Source organism: Balaenoptera musculus, chromosome 3 (genome assembly GCF_009873245.2).
Source record: "Balaenoptera musculus isolate JJ_BM4_2016_0621 chromosome 3, mBalMus1.pri.v3, whole genome shotgun sequence".
NCBI classification, from domain to species: Eukaryota; Metazoa; Chordata; class Mammalia; order Artiodactyla; family Balaenopteridae; genus Balaenoptera; species Balaenoptera musculus.
Genome location: NC_045787.1, coordinates 69,710,572 through 69,731,722, shown reverse-complemented (window position 1 = coordinate 69,731,722; position 21,151 = coordinate 69,710,572). Strand labels below are relative to the sequence as shown.

Genomic DNA, 21,151 nt, shown 5'->3' with positions numbered 1-21,151 from the left:
CTAAAACATGCCAAATGTTCCAATAATTTAATGTTCAGAGATTTTTTTTTTAATGCCACAGGATGGTTCTATATAACCCTATAGCAATAATAATCCCTTAATCAAAATATACAATGCATTGTTCACCAAACCATCCAGTAGTTTCACTGGAGTGGAAGAAGGAGGATGGTTACCGTGACATCATTGCTATTATTTAAACAGCTAGGGGAGAATATAATTGTTGATAAAAGCCATCTCCCCTCCCCTCATGGTTTCCTCTCCCCCTCTGGCATTTTATGACGTGTCATCCACGATAAATGTAAGCAGAATTATGTCGATCCGAGTAGCCTACAGTATAACTATAATATCGCATCTACAGGTCAGCAAGGAAAGGCAGAGGAAAATTACCATATTTAAGGATAGTTTGTTTGAGAAAATATACGTATTTATGAGTTTAGGGTGCTGATGTTCAAAGTTTTTCTCTTTATAAATGTGTGTGTATGTGTGTGTACACAGAGTTCTATAAACGCTTGTGTGCACCCTCTGTAGTATCCCCGTGTTTGCACATTGAAGGCGGCCATGTAATCGTTCCATGGGGCTGGCTTAATGCAGTTAACAGAGAACTAATGGGTCGTCTATGTCGAAAAGCATGCTCCTGTTTTTTAATCCCATCACGTAATGAATTGGCTTCCACCTTTATGCATCGTGGATGCTCCTGTCCAAAAAAAAATTTTTTTTTCAACCACTTTTGGTTCATTCATGACCAAAAATGACCCCCTTCTGTCTCTGCAACTATTCTTTATTTTTTAAAACCTATTTTCTTATTTAATAATAATAATTATAAACAATCCTTGCTGTATAGAAACTCAGTTGAAATGATCCGGTGAGCTCCCGCCTTGGTCCTTGCTGCAGACTGTAATCTCATATAATGGATATAATCGGACTAGGTCGCGGGGCTCCAAGCTGCAGGAGACCGAAGCTACTTTTTCGTGCCGGGATTTCACCTTCTTTCTAGCCTGGAGCTTGCGCGCTGCGCGCACGCACACACACACACGCACACACACACACACACACACCTCCGTAATAACAAGCTGAGGGGGAGCCCCAAATGTGAACAGAGACACAGGGCTGAGGCTGACTGAGCCCGGGCAGTGTGGCAGCCGCCCGGGTGAGCGGCGCCCGGCCCAGGGGCTGTGGCTAAGGTGGGCGCCGGCAGTTAGGGAGAGGACGCACGAGGGCTGCGCGGACTTTCAGCTCTTGTCTGAGACGCGGGCAAGGGTGGCCAGGAGCCTAGGAATGAAATCTAAGTTCCGTGGAGCTTGGAGCCCCTAGACAGCCAGCCCCGTCAGGGCGGAGGAGAGCCCTCCGCGGTCCGAGCTCGAGCGTGGAGCGGCCTCCGGCGCTCGCTCTGGAGGGATAGAAGCCCGCGAAGGGGGTCCCGCGGCGCTTTTGTACTGCCCCGCCTAAGCCAGCCGCGATCTGACGCACCTGCTCCCCCGGGACGCTGGGGGCGTCGCACTGCAGCTGGGTGGGGAGCAATGTATTCCTCGCCGTCCCATCCCAGCCCGTCTTCGGTTACTCCACCCTACCCCTCCCCTCCCTCCTCCTCCTCTACCTACGCCTTCACTACCTCTGATTCTCCACCTCCTCTACATCCTCCATCCCCCTTCTACTTCTGTCTCCCCCTCTCTCTCCTCCCTCCCGCCTCCCTTCCGTCTCCCCTCCCTCGCGTCTCTGAATAAGCAAGCTTTTGCCTCTAAAAGTCACAAGTAATCCTCGTGTGTGACAGAGGGGAGAGAGAGGGAGAGAGAGAAGGAGAGGGAGAGGGAGAGGGGGAGAGAGAGAGAGAGAGAGAGAGAGAGAGAGAGAGAGTCCGCCGAGAGGAGCAGCAGGCAGAAGGAGAATCTGGCACAACGGCTGGGAGAGGAAACTTGACGCTTCAGGGCCACCATTTGCCAGGGCCTTACTCGAGGTAAGTACTCTGGGGACAGCGGAGTTCGATTCCTGGCGCGGTCCAGCCTCCGGCCATAGCCCAGGCCCGGGAGATGGGCATCGTTACCTGAGGCTACTCAAATGAGGATAAAATGGGGGTGGGGTGCGCGCAGGCGGGCGGGGTGAGGTGCGGCCGGCAGGGATCCGATCAGAGGGCCGGGGTCAAAAGGGTGCTTTGCGCCTGGGAAGGTTGGACTTCCGGCTCCTGTCCTGGGGCACCCTGTGCGTCCCGCCAGGGTTCCAAGCTACTACAGGACAGGGGGTTCCCACTACTCGATTTCTCTCCCTATGCTGAGCGTCCCCAAGCTCCCCTCTTTCACACACTAGCGTGCAAATCAGCCCCTGCTCTGTCATGAAGTGGAAATTTGCGCCTCGCTCAAATCTTGGAAAGGGAAAGTTTGGCAAGGCGGGTGCTGCGCAGCTCTGCGGTTCCCCGGAACCTACACTGGGAACCCAAGACTTGCACAGGAAATCGACAGATTTCCTTTTTTCTCTTTTTAAAAAATTACCTTGAACGAAAAATTGTATGCATTCAAAAAGATTATTGGATTACTATGTCTGATCAGCTGCTGATGACCTACCAATAAGCGTTTTAAACACACACGCACATTCGCGCGCGCGCACACACACACACACACCAGGGGCAATGTGCAGTGGGAAAGGCCGTCATAAGTAACCAAGAATTCAGAGGAAGTCGTGAGGGCTTTTAAATGTGTAAAGGCTGTGTACGTGTCCTCCATGTGTACAGAGAGCAGAGGGAGGGGGGAGAGGGAGCGCGCGTTGGCTCGGCGTTTTCTCTGTGCCTGTGTGTTTCGTGTGTTGTCAGCTGGCTCTGGTTTCTAAGCGCTGAACGCTGCCAGGGGCGGGGGCCGGCATCCACCATCCACCTCGGCACCCTAGCGGCGAAACAGGACTCATTTGTTTGGTGCAGAGCGGGGACGACCTAGAAGAGACTGAAGTGTGGTTAGGTCGGCCCCTTGCCATCCATTACACCTGCGGCAGACGGCTCAAGCGGTAGAATGGTTTTGTTTGCGGGCATCAAAAAGAGAGGAGGGGGAGGCTAGAGCCTCGCCCCACTCTAAGGAAGTACCATAGAGAACCAAAGACATGAAAGAAGCCATATTCGTACCATCAAAAGCAATAATGTTCCGCGGTCCATGAGTGAACCTGGACATGTTGGTGACCTTGGTGCCTGACTCCAATTGATGACATGGCAGAATTTTAGGGTCAATATTTTTTCAATGAATTTTTGATGAAGTACCTACTCCTCACTACACGCATGCACGCACACACTCACACAGACGTACGCACACACACCTGTCTCCAACCAGATGCACACATGTGTCCTTGGAGCTCTACTCCCTGAAGCCAAACGTCATTGAGCCCCTGCGTGTTTCACCGCAGCTGAAAGGGAGGCCACTCCAGGCGCTGGGAGCCTCTCCCCGCTCCCCAAGTGATTTATGCGATCAGCCTGCCAGCTACCACACACAAGTCCCCCCACCCCAGATAACCACCTAGCTGGGATCTAGCAGGGTTTCAAATATTTCCTCCTCATTTTACATTCAATGATGTGCCTTTCTGATCAATAATCCCATCCTTGCATCCCTTCCTTCCTTCATGCTTCTCAACAAGCAGGAAAGGAAGTACATACACACACACAAACACACACACACACACACACACACCCTCCAAGGTGAGCCCAGAGGGAGGGCAGGTGTGACAAAGGAACATATACACAGTCTAATGACAGTTTAGCCTGTCTTTATTCCTTAATTTACTTGCTAAATAAGAGGAATTTAAAGAGAAATATATTAAAGAAGACCTAAACAGAATTAGAAGGCTTGTCTCCACCCTTACTTCACACACACATTGTAACAATCCACTGTAACATTCATGGATATCCATGGTTTATATATTTTTATATATATCCATTGTATATAAAATGCTACATGTAATATAATAATATGCATACATTCGTATTTCTTGTAATAGAACAATTTCACTGGCCTAATTTTCTGTTCAAATAAACAAATAGTCCCTTTAATTAGGGTTTAACATGCTATGCTTTGGGGGGTGATTAGGTATATAGAGAAATTCCACTATTTTGACACTTAAATTATATTTTCTTTAATGTTAAATCAACAATATTTAGAGTAAATAAAACCAAAGAATATCAAAGAATATCAACAATAAGAACCCATTCTAGATAAGATCTTCAAGTCATAAATAAAACTACATTCTAGAAACTTAATGCTTCTTAAGAAAGGAAAAGATTTCAACCCCTCCATTTTTCAAGGTGCTTTCAATACCCAAAGACACCTCTGAACTGGGTTTGATTAACACTTGCCAGTTGTGTGCCCAGTGTAATTTAATTTTTCTGTAATCATTTTCTGTTCTATGAAGATTTCCATTGTACCAGGAAAAAGCTGACTTTGCTATTCAGTGGGGTACAGGATTCATTGACAGAGATGTCATTAGAATATAGCTCTATTTTATTCATTATTAGTAACATGGATTTATTCGTACATCATACATACTGCTAAGGGCCTGCTCTGGGATGTGAATTCATACATTATCAGAACACATTCAGATACACTTGAAGAAAAATTTTATAAAAAAGAAAAAATACTTGCAAAACTGAGTTGAAGAGCAGCCTTCATAAGCATTTTAGAGATTTTTTTTTAAAGCAGAAATCTTGATCTAAAACTCGTGACTTTAGGGTCCCTAAGGGATTCAGTTTATTTAAACAAAAACAGAATTAGCAAAATTTTGTAATTGTAGAGAATGCAGACAATAATTTAGCCCTAACAAGACCTTCCTCCCCTTTTCCTCAAAACACTTTAGACCCTAGTTCCAACCAGTATCTAAAGCTAAGGAAAATAACTTCCAAGATGAACTCAAACTTTAAATGAAAAGTGTTTGTTTTTTTTTTAATTCTGGAATTTTAAATGAGTAGTATTTTAAATGGAAAATCTCAAGGATTCAAATTAGTTCAAATAACCCAGTCTTTCTAGGAGTAGGAATATATTTTAATGTTTAAGCAGGTTAACAACTGAATCACACTCAGGTTTCTCAGGCTCAGGTGAGCCTCAGAACCCAGCACTGGAAATGGAGGCATCTGGGGAAGAAGAGCCCTCCCTCCTCCACACAGTGTGGGACCACCTACTTCTCCTTTGCATAGGAAATAGTTATTTCCTTGATAGAAAAGACTGAGCAGAGAAAGGAAATCTGGAATACACGATATGGTTTCTTTTCATCCCCATCCTTGCTAGGTTTTCCTCGGGCCTCGCCTTCCCTTGGCACTCTCTCCCACCCTTCCCAACCGAAGCTAACAATCGAAACATTCACATTTACATTTAGCAGGATCTCTCTCTCTCTCCCCTTATCTATCATCTATCTATCATCTATCTATCTATCTATCTATCTATCTATCTATCTATCTATCTATCTATCTATCTATCTAGTCACCTGCCCTTAGGTCTCAAAATATCACTATCACCCCAAATTTGCCTTTACTTCCTGTGTAACTAAGAAGATCATAATTCTGAAAGAAAAGCTACCAAATCTCAATCGCCGGCGGCGGTGAGGGTGCGCTCAACGTGCCCGAGGCCAGCTAGCAGGAGGGCTGGGCCGGCCGCTTGGCGCCAGCCACTGCGTTGTGTTGTGTCCTTGACTCGTACATTTCCCTTCTTAAGGGAGGATAATGAACTCTCCTCGGTTCCTAATTTGTAAAGATACCGTCTTTAGTCAGCACTGAAATGGGGGTGGTGGAGAAGAGGCCTGGGTCATGAACCCGGAGAGGTCAGGGCTCCAACCTCTGGCTGGGTCTCTCCTACAACTGGGAGACGGTGGCCAACTGTGTCTGCGGGTCCCTCGGTTCCCCAGAAGAAAGAGCCTCGGGCTGGAGGGTGTGTGTGCCCGCGCGAGTGTGCAGGCCCGTCCTGCAGTCCCCCTAGGGGTCTCTAGAAGGGGAGGCTTTGCCTTCCCCGGGGTAAGCGAGGCCTAGAGGGCGGGGCCGAGCCTTGGGCGCAGATTCCTGCGGCCTCCAGAGTCCAAGCAGCCGGGTATCCCCAGCCCAGGGCCGCCCCGACGGCCCCGACTCGGTGCCCGCGCGGCCAGTAGGTGTCGCTGTTCCCCTGCTGGCCGGAGCCGGGAGCCCAACGCTGGACCCCCGAGCCACTCAGCCTTCCGCGCCCGGCGGGTTCACAGACCCACCAGAGCTCCCGAGAGAGGGCCGCTGCCCCCGGGGACCGTCCCCTCGCTCACCTGGCCAAGACCGCAGCGACACTGGCCGGCCTAAGAGAGCGCCTTCGGGGAGAGAAGGAAGAGGAGTTTGTTGGGGCGAAACGCGGGGCCCCGACGGAAGCGGCTCGAAGCCACCAACTCTCCCTCCTTTCTCTTCTTTTCACGTGCTGTGGGCAGCGACTGGGCACTGGGGCCATCCTGGTAAAATCCCGAGCCGGACATTCAACCGGGGCGCCACACTGGCTTTAAAAATAAACAAGAGGTTGAAATCCCAGCTTCGTGGGAGCTAGCCACAGAAACAGTGGATTGGTTTCGATTTCTTGCCTTAAAAAAAAAAAAAGAAAGAAAGAAAAAAGAAAAGATAGAAAGAAAGAAAAAAAAAAGGAAGAAGAGAAAGAAAAGAAAGAAACCTGGGCCTGGCCACATGCATGAGCTACATACCATGTTGTACGCACGTCTGTACGCAGAAATGCCGGGTGACCGCGACCGCCCCCCTCCCCCGACCCAAGAAGGAGTCAGTATTTGGAGGCGGTTGTCTTCACCGAAAGCACTGCTTGCCAAGTATTATTCCCCTTCGGAAACCTAGCAGTTAGCATGTCTTCGGAATCTGTATTGAAATTCTAGGTATTGAGAGTTCTGCCCCCTTCTTTGGCGTCCTGCGGCTCCCTGCCTTCAGCCTCGGTGTGCCGCGTGAGAGATTATTAATCAGAAGCGTTCTTTTTGTGTGTGTCTCAAAAGGAGGGGAGTTTGGCTTCTGAATACCGAGAGGATATTTACAATGGGTACATCCTCTAGGTGACTGGAGATTTTATTATGATTCCGATTATTTTGTACTGGGAAATCCCTGCTCCGATTTGAAGATAGGGAGTGGGGGGGGGACCGTATTGAAAACGCTAAGTTCGGAATCTCAAGTTATTGAAAGAATTAGTATGCAAAATGGAACTGGCTATGTATTTAAACCAACGTTTAAAATCATATCCTCAGTTAAGATGTGGGGATACTTTGCAGTAAAAATTTTAAAAGACCCACACTTTATCTACATTTTCTTTTGGTAAACGTAATCAGTTCGTGTAGAAGAAAAATGTAACAATCAAATGCCAAAGAGGAAGAAAGAAAAATTCTTACTTAAAGTCCAAAATATTTCGGAAAACCTCTTGTTTCTGACTGTGGGCCTTGGTCTCGCTATCTCAGAAGACAAGGCTGGGCAAGTGTCTGAGTCTTCAAGGCAAGCCTTAAATTTTTAATGTGAGGTGGCCAACATCATCTTTAAATGTCATGTCTTTCGCTGTTTCCCAAAATTGGCTCCTTTCGTTAGGTCCTATATCTGTTATACAATTCTAAATAATTATTTCTGATTGAGATGGCAAATTAATCATTCGGTGACGTGGGAGGAGGGGAGAAACACGTGTCTAATTGGAGGTTGTGAAGTTCAGTGAGGTGGTATTTTTAGCTTGGAGAGTCCAAATTCAGATATTTGGGCAACTCTCCCCCTCCCATCGTTTCTCCACTCCCTCCCCATTTTGCTCCCTCTTTCACTCAACTCTTTGGGCTCCTCTACCCGATTTTGCCCCTTTCCTCAGCTCCTGTCTCTCCCCCTTCCCCCCTTCAAACGCCTCTCCTCTTTCCTCTCCCTTCTCCCCTTCCCCTCCGCCCCCCCATCTCTCCGTGTATATCTCTCTCTGTTTCCCCCTCCCCTGTTTATTGTCAGATCCTATCAGCCAAGTTAACATAAAAGTAGCAAGTGGGAGGCCCAACACCTTCCCTCCCGCGCTCCCAGGGCACTTTGGGGAGGTGTCAGCCGCTGACAGGTTACCGGCCGGAGTGTTGGCCCTTGGTGCTGGGCACGCTGCCTGCGGGAGAGTAGGGGTCTGTGCGGGTTGCGGGCCTTATTCAAATACCGCCCGCTGCTGCTGTGATTCGCAGGGACTCGGCCTCCATATGGTAATGCGTGGCGGGCGGGGGGGCGGGGAGGAGAGGAGGCGCAGAGGGGAGGGGAGGATGGGGGTGAGGGCGGGGTGGGAGGGGGCTCCGGCACCGCGCGCTTGGCTGCCGGGCTGGGACAGAGCACCCGGACCCGCGGTGGCAGCGGCAGCGGCGCTACCCACCCTCCACCACAACATCCACCGAACCAGCGAGCCATCGAGCCGCAGGCCCCTGGGGTAAGCTACAGCGCGCACACGGCAGTGACGGTGTCGGTTCAGAGGCTTCAGGTTACTACCATGCGCCAATAAGGGAGATTAGAAACAGAAAAGGAGATTACAGAGAGATCAGAGATAAGAGGTGTACCTCTCTGTGTCCCTTGTCACACAGAGCGAGCACGCGCGCGCGCACACACACACACACGCGTCTGTACACAGATGCATGCACAGACATCACTACAAGAACACATTCCTTGCTACTACCATCTAAATATATGCACCGCCACTGTATGCCCTGCAACGTGGCTGGTGTGTTTGTCCTGATTCCTGCATAAAGGCGGGCAGGTATGTGCCAGAGTCCAGGTAGGAACAAACTGCCACGCACGATTGGATTGCAGTCAAACTCGAAGAGACATTTAACCTGCTGAATTGTTTCACTCAGCCGGGTGCCCCCCAGAAACTGGCAATTCTGCAACCGGTTGTGGAATCCTGCAACTATTCATAAAATGTGCTGAAAATGTACTTTAGGAAATGTAATCTTGCTATATATGGCAAAGTAGGGACAAACCTAAAGGATAAGTGCATCTCCATTTTTAAATGTTTTACGTGTAGCCATCTGACCACTTTTTATTGGATAACATATCATATGAGCACTTTGGTGTAGGCTTGGAAAAACTACAGCCAGGGGTAAGGCTGGAAATGCCATAAGAATTAAGAGTGCTAAAAATGGATGCTGGATAGTCCAGCATGAAAGATGGCATAGAGCTGTAGGTTTAAAATGGGGGAAAATACATGTGAATATTTATACATGAAAGCCATTGGGGAGGGTGAGTCTTGCCCTGAGTATCTGTGCAGGTAAGTCATTCATAAGAAAACTAATTACCTGTGCATGTACTCGGATTTGTTTAATTGAATAAGCTGCATGTGTGCCTTTTGCTGTTCTTTGTGGCTGTGCAGTTATGGATTCGGTCTTCTTAAAATGATAGCTTTGGGGAAATTTTTAAAGTGGACTTTATACATATATATTTTTCAGAAGCCATTGTGCTGAATAGACATATTGCCAGAAAGAAAAATTCGACCCTATAAATAAGATTTCCATTGCTTGAAATCTAACTCAAGGCCTGTGTATTTTAGGGCAAATCAACTGGCTTAATATAGTAAACTGTTTTGTTTATTTGTTTGAATTCCAAAGTCAGGAACTAAGGATGCTTTTGAATCAAGATAATATGCCTTGTTTCCAGTCATATTAAGATAAAAATGAAATTCAGTAAATTTTGAATGAAGCAGATAAGGTACAACATACAACATGGTTGAAAATGTCTTCCTTGCAGAAGGCTGTCCGTTGCTGTTTCTACACATTTTAAAATAGATTTTTTTTTTTGCAATAAGAAATGCTAGAAAGCAATAGGGTGGTGAATGCTGCACCTCTCAGTTAATCAGCACAAAAATTCTTTAGAAATCTTTGGGGTCACTTTCTTTTATACATACATTATCTCAAATGCACTGGCCCAAACTGTTTTGCTAATATGAAGTTAATTAGACAATCAAACTTTGAGCCTTGAGCGATGGGCATCACAGCCGATCAAGGGGGGTATGTCAGGAAAGAAAAAAAAAAATGTGTCTTTTCTTTTATGACCAAACCAGGAGGTTATACAGCTGGCATTACATACATGACAGATGTGCATATTTGGAGCCTTCAATAAACAGAAGCAGGGAGGCAACTGTGCATATTATCTAGCAAGAGACAGCAGCAGACACTTGCCAAAAAATAAAGACAGACAGAAAGGGACAAGAGAGACAGAGAGACATAATAAGATAGCAAAAAAAAAAAAGTGGGGGAGAGAATCAATAAAACGATAAACCTGAACTTTTCGCGAATTAAAAAATGCAAATATACCTTTTACATATGCATCAGTATTAAAAATAATACACGCTGGAACCAACAGGAGCGGGAGCAGGAGGAGGAGGAGGAGAGGTGGAGGAGGAGGAGAGGAGGAGGAGGAGGAGGAGGAAAGAATGGAGGCGCCGCGGAGCCCTGATTATGCATGGGCTGGAGCTGCCTCCTCTAACCTGTTCTTCTCCGAGCCGGGCAGCCGGCGGTCCTCAACCGCCCACAGAACAGGAGCCGAAACAACCGTTCCCGAAGGCTACAGCGTTTATTTTTCTCTTTTGGGGGTTTTGGCGGTTGTTTCAGGGGCTCGCCAACTGGCCCCTTTAATTAAAAGCTTCAATAAAAGACGATCGCGCCAGGAATGCACAGGCTCCTCTTCGCGCAGAATTTGCATATTTTTTTAATGCCCTAATTTCCTTGATGTATGTAAATGTAGCCGGACGTAGAGGGAGACAGGGAGCTGACGTCAATGGACGTGACCTCGCAGCTAAACCTTGAACGTGAAGCCGGGATGGGAGAAAACACGGAGCGGCAGCCGACGGAGTCCGCTCGTTCGGGCGGCGGCAACGGCGGTGGCAAATCCGAGGCCCGAGGGGGCCAAGGGAACCCGTGTGTCGACCCCGGGGGAGGACGAACCGCCGCCTTCTTTCTCCACTGCTCGGCTTCCAGCCTCGCCAGCCTTCAGGCCGCACCGCAGGCTCCTGTCCTGCACCTCCAGCCCCACCAAACACATGTTCTCTTGCTTCCCTCAGAAAAACAACACACCCCAAAACAACAAACCAAAAACAACAGATAACAAACCAAATCAATCAGCTCCCCAAATGCTTTAGACCAATGCTCGGGTAGCTTATCAGAAAGAAGACTGACAATGGAACACGATTTTTTTTTTTTTTTTTTGGCTTCTCTCCACAAGAAGAGGAGGGGGAGACCTCAGACAAGAGCAAATCACTCCTAAAACACGATAAGCTACACGTGTTTCCAGTAGGGAGAGGTAAATCGCCCAGTCGAGTGGTGGGGGCTTCTCGTTTCGGTACCGATTTACCTGTGCACTCATTAAGCGCGTCGGCTTCATTAACAGACATGCCTTGAGCGTGAGTTTCAATGTGATGGGAGTGTCGTGTGTGTGTTGGGGAGGTGCTTGGGCTGGTGAGCACCGAGGCAGGCGCTGTGAGCGAGACGAGCGAGAGATCAGTGTCTCTCCACGGCCACCTCTGGGACTTATCTCCGGGGCCATCTAGGCCAGAGATCCTGGGCTGGAGTTCGAGTTACACCCATTTGAAGGGGGAGGGGGTCAGAGAAGGCTGTCTCTGCACAGCCAGGCCCTTTCGATTACATTGTCTGGGGAGGGGGGCTTGAGGTGCGAGCGATTCGGTGGCCGCAGGCCCGGGCGCTGTCTTGCCGGATTTAGCCTGGTGTACTTTTCACTTGGAGCTCGGCAGCCTCTTCGAGGAGGTAGTGGCTCTTGGCTACGCGGCAGGGAGGCCTTCAGACTCCCCACCCCTGCCCCGCGCGCCCGTGTGTGCGTGCCCGCGCACCCGGCGGGGTTCGCTGGCACCTCCCTGCGCACATCCGCCCCTGCCTCTGCTCGCCACCCTCTCCTAGGCAGCTAAGAAACGGTCCTCGGCCTTTTCTGGGCCAGGGCCGTGCAGAGCCGGGGGCGGAGGGCCGGGCTACGGACTGGCAAGGAAGGGGCGCCGGAGGCCGCGGTGTTGGCTTCCCAGTCCTGCCCTTGGCCGCCAAGGCTGCCGTTTCTTCGTTCCACCTCGCAGCTCTAGCTTTGTTTTCCTGATATGCTCGTGGCCACCGGGCCCCACTCAGGCGATGGGAGTGTGTGCGTGTGCGCGGGGGCAGGCGCGCGCGGCGGGCGGGGGCCCTCCCGCCAAGGACACGCATGGCTGTCTGTCCTCCCGCTGCACTTGGCGGGAAAGCTGGGGGCCGCCGGCGGGGCTGCGCGCCCGCGGCTCCCATTACCTCCTCCCCGCTCCCCCCGAACTGCATTTACATACGGGCCACTCGTCAGAATTTTTACAGCCCCCCTCCCGCCCCCTGTCGCACGCGCGCAGGCTCGGAACAGGCGCCCGCGCGCTCAGACACCCGCGCTCAGGCTGAGGCCGGCCGGGGCGCGCAAATAGGCCCAGGGGTGCAAGCCGCCCTCGGCGAGACGGATTCTCGCACCTCCCCCTCGCGCCTACACCCCTGACAGCCTCCCGGCTCGCGTTCCAGGAAGCCCACCTTCTCTTCAAGGCTCCCACCCTTCTCTCCCTGCACACTCCCACCCACACCCTCCCACATCTCTCTGCCTCTTTCCGTGGAACACACACACACACACGCACACACACACACACACACACACACACGCTTTTCTTCCCCCTCAAATAGCTAACCCCTATGGAGCGTCCCTCGTACCTTTTGAATAGCTCTGGAGTTTAAAGAATAAAAATCCTTATAATGTATTGCTGTCTTTAGCCAAACACATTTAAGGACCACAACAAAAAGAGGAGGAGGAGTGAGGAAGGGGGACTTGAACCAAAAGACCTTTCTTTAAAAAAAAAAAAAAAAGTCTGCAAGTCAAAAGGTCATTCTCCAAGTTTGTAAATAAAATTGCAAAGGAGTCCTTTAAAAAGAAAGAAGGGGAGGAAAGAAGGAAGGTAGAAAAGATCCACAAGTTACATAAAAATCGTGCATTGGGAAAACAAGACAGGGCTATTCTTTAAAAAATAAAAAGAGTCTAAAGAAATCAAGAGAAAAAAACACTGGAGGAAAAAAGAAAAAGAGGGAGAAGGAAATAAAAGGCAGAAAAGGCAAAAGAAGTTTCCAAAGAAATGTGTGCTTTGCTTCCTACAATAGGAAAATGTAGCCATTGCCTCCTTCAGACGAGACATTTCTAATTTGTTCCGTCTGTCAGGAGGGGACTATGAGAGGTTTGGGTGCAAATTCATTATCTCTGGCAACGCAGAACGTAGTGTGGGGACTGAAAAAGACCGTGGCAATGGATGAACAATAGGGCTTCAGTTCATCAGTAACAAAAGCAGTGGGGAAATTGGTTGAGTTTCAGAGCACGTCCTCCTCGGCAGAGGGGGCTGGACTAGACCTTGGACAGCCCCCCCAAAAACTTGCCGAGCCTCGCACACACCACTTCACTCTCCACTCCGAGGCTCAGGGAGCAAGTGCCTGGCGTGGGGGGGAAAAGTTGGCTTTTTTTCCTCCTTCGTCTTTTGCGCCTTTCTCTCTCTCCCCAGAAGGGAAGATCCGTTTAAACTATTTTAGACGCAATCAAGCAAGAATCACCGTGTGGAATTGAGCGGCAGTTTTAAATGTGCGAAGGAGAGGGATGGTCTGAAAAATTTTTTTTTCTTTTTTCGAGACGCCGAAAGGAGGCTGTTTATGTACTGCGGCTGCCCTGTGATTCTGGATCTTGTCTTCTGGCCGGCGCCTCGATTCCTGCCCAGCTGGATTGGGGGGCAACACTGCCTGGCGCAGGGACGAGAGCGAGTGAGTATCGTGGCGGCCCGCAGGCGGCAACTCGGCCGGCGGCGCGCGGCCAGCAGTGCCTGCCGCGGCCCGGCGCCCGCGCTCCTCACCTCGCCCGCGAGCCGGTGCCCGCAGAGCCCCACTGCGGGCCGCTCCGAGGGCCAGTCCGGGGCTTTGCTTCAGCTAATTGATTGTGTGTTTCGATGCTAAACCTGTTGATCTCGTGAGTTGTCTGAACCAGGACTGTTAATTATCCAGTGGCCTGACCCCCCAATTGAAGAACGATTCCAGGAAATTTTCGCGTTGGAAAGGGGAATTTTGTATGTAATTTTGTGTTGTTGAAAGTGCGACTTTTCCCTCTTAAACCTAGAGCCAAGTGCATTGTATTGTTTTTGCGTTCCTGGATTCAGGATTCGCATTTTGAACAATTCTTTTTAACCACCTCAAAGTTGCAGTTACCTGGCAGTGAAGTGAGGGTCTGATGGGATTCTGGTGGAAACTTGTATACAGTAGCTAACCAGAACTGGTGGATTTCCACTTCCTTTTTCTCTTTGCCTTTTGGATTCAGGGAAGCGAGAGGCCGCTTTACAGTGTTATCCCAAGTTCAGATTCATCAAGATGCAGCCATCGCGATTACTTATTGGAGCGTTTCAGCTTCTGACTCTTCTGGTATCTGAGCGAAAGCGGTTTGCTAGGAGCCCAGGCTCCGCTGAGGGAGGCAAGACCTTCCTTCCTTGGCTTGGAATTGTCTGAGGGAACCCAGGGCTGTGGGAACCCAGGCAATGTATTTGCATTAGTGTCTGCGACGTTTTCTCTTGCAAATGTACCCGCGGTGTTTGAATGGGGAACGGTCTCGAGGGGTCAGGGCAGCAGTGGAATTGATCAGAAGTTAGTCCGGAGGCTCTGTCAAGTCACGGCCACGGCCGGGGGCTCGTTGGGAGCTGTGGCTGCCTTGGGCCTAGAGCGGCGGGGTCGGATCCAGTTTCCTCCCTACCGTGGTGCCTACCTCTGCCGGCCACCCTCCTTCCCCACCTTGGCACCAGTAGTTCGGGCGCTGTCTCGAGAAATGAGCTCCCGTAGTCAGCGTAATTGAACCAGTGCAGGACTTTCATTTTGCAAAACCAGTAGCCCCACCCCGGCCACTCCAAAATAACAATAAGCATTAAAAAAAATCATAAAAGAAACGCACCTATTTTTGGGAGTGTAAGACTTCTTGAATATTGAGTCAAGGAAGGATGGGGGAAGGGAATAAAAAAATCCACCACTTTACAGCAATCAGGTTTTACATTATTCATTGATTTACTGGAGGAAATAGCCAATCAGGAGCCATAGATATGAATGCACATCTCACCGTGCTGTGGCCTTACAGTAAACTATTTGCATCTTTCTAATGGATTAGATATTTATCCAGGGATTCCCATTGTTTGAAAGGCCTGGAAATTCAGTGCCTTAAACGTTTAAAAAATATGACTTTTGTTCCAGTCTTGAGATTCTTACATGGGAGAACTCTCCCTCCTCTTTTGTATGGCAGGTTATAATGTTCAAATCCCTAATGTTTCTTAAGAGTCCCTCTTTCTTCCAAGCTAAAAATAAAAGAAGAAAGAAAAAAATTAATTTCCCAAACCCCTCCAGATTCTGCATATTTTGCATTCCCATTATCATGCATGTCTCCATTTAAATGCAAATTAGCATATTTAACTCTGTGGGTGCTGAAGCACAGGATATCTTATACTGGGGTTTTCTGGAATCTCCTGGCATTTTAAGGAATCCTGGTAATTGCAATACTGTAAATGAAGCCATGATTATATATATATGTATGTGTGTATATATACATATAAAACTGTGATCATTTGTTTTCTTGACTATTTTTCAGATGAGACTACAAAGAAGCATAAAATGAATAGACAATCCAACCAACCAAAGGTAATTTAAAAATTTACATTTGATAAAATTAAAGCGATGTACAAAAAAAATAGAATATTTTACTGGGTGACAGACCTGCAGTGTATTGCATATCTCCCAGTTCAGGCAATAGAAACAATTCCAGAAAAATCTAAGTTTCCAGTATGTGCAGTTTTCTCCCGATAGGTAGCCTATGTATATTATATATCAAGGATAATGCAAATATAACCTTAACTGCTTATAAAAAATAAATTCAGGATACAGAAGAAATAATAGGACACTTTTATTAGAAAATAAGCCAGTCAAGTACCTTGCCTGAACTATACAAATCGCTATAAATTAAATGACTTTTATGTGGAAAATGGTAGTCTTGACTGTATTAGTGGAGTGTGGTTTACATGCTTGAGAATCATACAAACTCAGTATTAAAAAGGGAATTCAGTGATAGGCCAATTTCTTTATATACTCTGCAGAGGTCTGAACAGGATTCAGAGAGGTGTTCTAAATATTAGTAGCAAACCTGATGTATTTGCATTTATGGAATAGCATAATTCTGATCTAAATATGTGGAAAATCGTAACTTTTCACTTTTAACTTAAGCAGAGATTGTTTATTTCCAAGAAAACCAGGATGTTTCATGTTTCAGCTATCTGGAGACCTATAAAAAGATTAGAAAATAAGCATGACAATCATGTCCTAATCTACTGGCCATTAATGGGAATTTATTAGAGAATGAGTAGGCAAGCCATATGAATTCAGTATATCCTTCAATATGCAGATTTCAAAAAGGGTATTCTGTAGCTCAGCTAAATAACTTTTTGAAAGCAAAAATAACTGAAATAAAAACATGTAGGTGTTAACAGTTGCTCACAACAATGTATGGCAGGCATTGCTAAGAATCTTTAGAGTAGCACAATTGTTTCAACTTGTCTCACATCCTAGATAATAATACAGTCCTTGAAATGTATATGATAAACCTTGGCAATATTCAGAATACCCAGGTGCTCAGTGTTAAGGCTTGCTATGTATCTTTTATTTCTTCATACCTTGAAAGATGATGGAGAGGTAAAATATTTAATTGGCTATATATGGCTAATGAACAGACTGCCCATAATCATTACATTGGATAAATTCACTTTTTGGCACTCTCATAATGAATCTACAATATATGTGACAGGCAAGGGGCCAGTCCTGGAGTTAGTTGATATGACTATGTGGCATTGCCACAGAAGATGCTATTTTAAGACAGTATATTCTGTAGCTTCTAATTGTAGAAGTGTCTCAGATGTTCAGTGTCTTGGCTTTCATGATAGTTACTTGGGTTCTAAAAACGCATTTAATTGTTAAATGTGGAAATGTAGTCACATTAATTTGCAAATTTACACAAATATGGTGGTGATACACACACAGACATACCTGCCTCACATCTCTCTACTTTCACCAACCCCCATGCAGACATATATAAAGCAAAAAGATATTCTAAAAATATCTGACATTTCTTAGGGTTTGATTTAAGGAATTGAATTCATCTGATCATATGCTTCCTTTATGTAGTACATGCCAAATCACTAATGATTCTGCTTCTAGGTCTTGGAAAGCAAGGCCAAAATACTCTCAATCTTCCAAGGAAGCAAAGCTCATTAGGGTTTTACATAATGTCAAAAATGGCATGTGCCTCAGTGATGTGTTCAATTTTTATCTAGTAGTTTATGTTGTGCCTCATAGTTCAAGAAGGAACAGTAACTCTATGGGTGTGTGTTTCTCTGATTTAGTTTGTAGTTTGCATGTATGTTTTTTATACAACCCAATGCAGCCATTTCTGATTGTACTTCTTGTTTCAAAATTTGAAAAGAAAAATAGATGAGCAATTTCCATAGCTTAGTCTTTTCTAAATAATCAGGACAAGAATGCTCACCAAAAAAGTAAATTGCTAAAAAACTAAGGAAAAGTTGGCATCCGTGTTACTAAGTTACATATTTAATTGGTGTAATATTGTTGTTTGAACTCTTAATTGGGGACTTTTCTTAGCAATTCTGTTTTCTTGTCAGTCTTTTCTATAGGATTTACATATGTGCGCTCTATAATTTGATAACCATATTCACACTCATGTTTTAAATGAATAAATTACTGAATTAATGAAAGAGTGTATATTATGAAAGTGTTTTAGTGATGGGGGAAATAGTCAACCTATGAAAATGAGAGTATTGTGATAAACTAGTGATGTGTGAAATGAATATGAAGATTTATGACATTTGCTTGTAGCATATATTTAAAGAATGGTAGCACCACCAAACATAACTCATAACAGTCCATAAAGTTCACCCATGGTGAATATGCATTTTATGTGGACAGATGTTCTGCTGAGGGACATCTGACTATTAGAATTGTACATGTCATAGGTGCATTAGACATAGATTACCCATTACGAAGGAGAAGAAGAAAAGAGGTCTTTAAGTGGTCATAGTCACGCTTTGCAAAGTCCTAAGAAAAAGAATGAGGCTAATTAATTAATAAAACAACATTCCTCTCTAGACAGAAGAAAGGTGGGGGTGGGGAAGGGGACTGCAGGGGCAGAGTTAAAACATCCAGGTATTTTATCTGTCTTTTTAACGAGGTAACAATCCTTTTTAAAATTATTTCATAAGGAAGACTAGTACATTTTGCCCTTCTGTATGAAAATTGATGTTTGAAACCACAGACAAAGCCTCAGCATTTTTATTACAGCAGAGTTGTGTACAACATTAGAAACTATTGCTGCAGTGTTTACCTGTGCTACATTCTAAGGCACACCCTGTATACAGAGTTATTTTTTTAAAACCAGGATGAAGTCGGCTTGCTTAGAGCATTCACTTTGAACTTACAGAACAAAATACGCTGCCCTATCGCCACGGTGCATAGATACAAAATATGACTGAACTGTGAAGCCATTAAAAACACACCACCAGAGCAAATTGTCAATGTAATCACACATCGACTCACTGCGTAATACAGATCTGATTCCCAGCCCCAGAAAGCAAGGCCCTGCTTTAAGCAATCGCCAAGTGCCTTCCATCTGTCAGCCCATGCAATCTGCCAGAAGAGAAATGCAGGTAAAGACGTTCCCCAGATCTGAAATGCTTTTATCTGTCCTTAGAGAGAGATTTCTTCCAGTCTTTGGATATTAGAGCGATCTGCACTAGCACCGAGGAGGTAAAAGGGCGCGGGTTGCTTTTCCAGGAGCAGGCGGTAGTGCTAGCGGAAGAGATGTTGATTGAGAAAATAGGGCTGTTGAAATGCTGCCGTTGCTGCTGCCGCTACCTCTGCTCGGGCAGCAGGCGTGGGGCAGTTGGATGATCACTGATGCATATCAATAACCGTGTACTTGAGATTTCTCATGACATCATCATTACCTTGGTCTCCCGCGGTCTCGAACCTTTGACCTCGCCGGGCTGGTCCACATTTTGGCAGTGAAAAGCCCCTCCAATGATGGCCCTTTTCTCCTTCTTTCAGAGCCGGGGCAGCAGCACGCCAGCAAGACGGCATCTTCTCCTCCCCAGCCTAGAAGCCCTGTGAAATCGAGGATCTTCCCCCTAAAACACACACACACAAGATATGTGCAATCAAGCTGCCACCGCTTGGTAAAAAGCTCATGGTGCCTTACCCAAAAGGATCCGGAGCAGATCCTTGAATCAGCTGTCACTTCTTCTATAGAATGGGATTTTTTTTTTTTCCCTTCCTCTTTAACCTGCGCTGGAAATTGCCGTTGGCTTTATACGTCTCTATAGAGGGAGGCTAAAGAGTCTTGCGTGAGAAGGAAGCAATTTACAATGCAAATAGAGGCCTGTGAAGGGACGGATGCTGCCGCTCGCTCTTTAACCGCTTGCTGCACCTTAATAGCTGGCTTTATTTTCTGATATTAATAGATGAATTGTTGGCTAACGCTGCCGGAGATTACTTGCTGAAGGAAAAAAAAAAAAAGTTCGGAATAAACTTTGAAAGCAACAGCTCTCGTTTGGATGTCTAGCCGCACACACAGACAGAAGCCAGGTCATATTTACATACAAGGAGGAATCTTTTGCGCGGCAAAGTATCCTGGAGGACTACTTACTCTTCGGTGCTGCCAGAAAGATGTGGATCTGGAGTCTGGGCAGAAGAAGACAGAGGCTGTGAGGGAAGCGAGTTGTTATCTTTGGTTATCTAGCTGTATGAGTGTATTGGTCTTCATAAAGCTAGATAACCGAAAGTAAAAACTCCTTCAAGATCGCCGGGGAGCGTGTGAGAATGAACTGCAACCGAGAGACAGTAAAAAGCAGAAAGGTCAGGAATACTTATTGAATCTAACTTTGTTTCTGTGTTTGTTTTTCCCTTATGACGAAAGGTGGGATTAGAGGAAATTGACACACGTATGCCAGAACATTAAGGTGCAGATATTTTGTGAGGTTGTTATAGCTGCAAAGAATTGTATAGTGCTAATGAGTAAAGAGGCACATGTAGTTTGTCCTACTTTAAGGTAAAAGTTTATATATGGAGGGTTTTTGTTTTTCTTAGAGAGCTGTTGTAGAGATGTCTGGTACCTCGTTTGAATATGATTCCATATACGTAGACTTAGGCTATTCCCTAACGAGGCCCCTCCCCTGAACAATTTGAAGATTATGCTTGGAAACTGCATGTATTTGGGTTGTATGTCAAATTATATGAAATTAGACTTTCAGAAAAGTTTATACTGGAAGGTTAATAATCTGTATCTACTGAGGACATAGAGCTAGGAAGGAAAATGCAAAAAAAAAAAAAAAAGCAAAGGCTGATTTTTATTCTTCTATTCAAAACACAAGGACAGATGCTTCTCTGTTCCAAGAGGGTTTCCTTGAGGAAGCTACTGAAGCAGAAAGACATGATGGAGACGAGATCGCCTCCCCTCTTGTCAAAGTGTTAAAAAAATGTTCTGTCTTACTCTGCGCCTAGCATTGGAAATGAAAGTGACATTTACGCCACAACCCACGTGTGCGCCTCGTCTCTTTTTGTTTAAGGATGATCAGGTCTATCCAGGAAACAGCTCTGGCATCCCAAACTGAAATAATTAGGACGTATATAGACCTGACAAAAATGGAAAGGGGGTGGGGAATCTGAGGGTCTGTCTTGCCTAATTGATTCCGCTAAACGGAATGCAGGAGATGTGAACGGCAGGACGCTCCGATTCCCACGCTCGGGGGCAAGTGGTAAAGCGGGGCCGGCAGCCTATGACAGACAGCCCTGTTGGGGGGTGAGGGTATGAAAAAAACATCAAGTACACACACCATACTCATCTCCATCGCTTAAGAAAGTAGAGGCATTTCCCACCCACAGCCATCCGCAGCCTCCCAAATGGCAGTACCAACTGGTCTGTAGCTGCTGTGTACTGTATGTTTCTGTTTATTTTATAACTGCTGTTTAATCTGGCCATAATTAAGTTTGGCTTTTTTCTTCGGTTGAGATTTTCAATATTTAAGGAAAGCTAGTAGAAAAGTTCCCAAATGTCCCATTACTCGCTACTGCCTGCCCCTACATCAAATTCTCA

The 21,151-nt window shown here is 46.4% G+C and overlaps 1 long non-coding RNA gene across 1 annotated transcript; it reads left to right on the top strand.

The window, feature by feature from the left end:
• Window positions 1-1,088: 1,088 nt before the first annotated feature.
• LOC118891804 lies at window positions 1,089-19,991 on the top strand. Its single transcript, XR_005019174.1, has 4 exons — window positions 1,089-1,951; window positions 13,610-13,737; window positions 15,590-15,639; window positions 19,108-19,991. It is a non-coding gene; the product is annotated as an uncharacterized LOC118891804 (long non-coding RNA).
• Window positions 19,992-21,151: the final 1,160 nt, after the last annotated feature.